We start from the raw sequence: 2,257 nt of genomic DNA on the forward strand, positions 1-2,257 counted from the left end.
CCTATAGGTGGAACAATAATATGAACTAATCAGTACTCCCAGAGCTCGTGTCTCTAGCTGCATATATAGCAGAAGACGGCCTAGTTGGCCATCATTGGGAAGAGATGCCCCTTGGTCTTGCAAACTTTATATGCCCCATACAGGGGAACGCCAGGGCCAAGAAGTGGGAGTGGGTGGTCAGGGGAGCAGGGTGTGGGGAGTGTATAGGGGACATTCGGGATAACATTTGAAATGTAAATGAAGAAAATATCTAATAAAATAAATTAAAAAAAAAAGAATTTCATCATGTCATTGTTTTTAATAGCTGAGTAGTACTCCATTGTGTCAAAGTACCACTTTTTCTGTATCCATTCCTCTGTTGAGGGACATCTTGGTACTTTCCAGCTTCTGGCTATTATAAAAAGGCTACTATGAACATAGTGGAGCATGTGTCCTTATTAAAAGTTGGAACACCTTCTGTGTGTATGGCCAGGAGAAGCATTGCTGGATCTTCTGGTAGTACGATATCCAGTTTTTTGAGGAACCACCAGAGTGACTTTCAGAGTGGCTGTACCAGCTTGAAATCCCACCAGCAATGGAGGAGTGTTCCTCTTTCACCACATCCTTGCCAGCATCTGCTGTCACCTGAATTTTTGATCTTAGCCATTCTGACTGGTTTGAGGTGGAATCTCAGATTTGTTTTGATTTGCATTTCCATGATGATTAAGGATGTTGAACACTTTTTTCAGATGCCATTCGGTATTCCTCAGTAGAGAATCTTCGTTTTGCTCTGTACCCCTATTTGTAATAGAGTTATTTGATTTTCTGGAGTCCATCTCTTGAGTTCTTTGAAAATATTGAATATTAGTCCCCTATCTATTTTAGGATTGGTAAAGATCGTTTCGCAATCTGTTGGTGGCCTTTTTGAATTATTGACAGTATCTTTTGCCTTCAAGAAGCTTTGCAATTTTATGAGGTCCAGTTTATTGATTCTTCATCTTACAGCACAAGCCATTGATTTTCTGTTCAGGAATATTTCCCCTGTGCCCATATCTTTAAGGTTTTTCCCCACTTTCTCCTCTGTAAGTTTCAGTGTCTCTGATTTTATGTGGAGTTTCTTGATCCACATAGACTAGACCTTAGTACAAGGAGATAAGAATGGATCGATTCAGATTCTTCTAAGTGATAACTGCCAGTTATGCCAGCACCATTTGTTGAAAATGCTGTCTTTTTTCCACTGGATGGCTTTAGCTCCTATGTCAAAGATCAAGTGACCATAGGTATGTGGGTTCATTTCTGGATCTTCAATTCTATTTCACTTGTCTACCTGTCTGTTGCTGTACCAGTACCATGCAGTTTTTTTGTTTGTTTGTTTTTTTTTTTTTTTTTTTTTTTTTGTTCTTTTGTTTTGTTTTTTATCACAATTGCTCTGTGGTACAGCTTGAGGTCAGGCATGGTGATTCCCCCAGAGTTTCTTTTATTGTTGAGAAAGTTTTTGCTATCCTGGGTTTTTTGTTATTCCAGGTGAATTTGCAAATTGCCTTTCTAACTCAGTGAAGAACTCAGTTGGAATTTTGATGGGGATTTCCTTGAATCTGTAGATTGCTTTCAGCAAGATACCCATTTTTACTATATTGATCCTGCCAATACATGAGCATGGGAGAACTTTACATCTTCTGAGATCTTCTTTGATTTCTTTCTTCAGAGGCATGAAGTTCTTATCACACAGATCTTTCACTTCCTTAGTCATAGTCACACCAAGGTTTTTTATATTTTTTGTTACTATTGTGAAGGGTGTTGTTTCCCTAATTTCTTTCTCATCCTGTTTATCCTTTGTGTAGAGAAATGCCCTTGGTTTGTTTGAGTTAATTTTATATCTAGCTACTTCACTGAAGCTGTTTATCAGGTTTAGGAGTTCTCTGGTGGAATTTTCAGGATCATGCATATATACTATCATATCATCTGCAAGTACTGATATTTTGGCCTCTTCCTTTCCAATTTGTATCCTCTTGATCTCTTTTTATTGTCTAATTCCTCTGGCTAGGACTTTGAATACTATATTGAATGGGTAGGGAGAAAATAGGCAGCCTTGTCTAGTCCCTGATTTTAGTGGGATTGCTTCCAGCTTCTCTCCATTCATTTTAATGTTGGCTACTGGTTTGCTTATATTATGTTTAGCTATGGGCCTTGAATTCCTGAACTTTCCAAGACTTTTATCATGAAGGGGTGTTAGATTTTGTTGGGTTTTTATGTGGTTTAGGTATCAGAGTAATTGTGG

The sequence above is a fragment of the Mus pahari genome, chromosome 2, assembly GCF_900095145.1.
Source record: "Mus pahari chromosome 2, PAHARI_EIJ_v1.1, whole genome shotgun sequence".
NCBI lineage: Eukaryota > Metazoa > Chordata > Mammalia > Rodentia > Muridae > Mus > Mus pahari.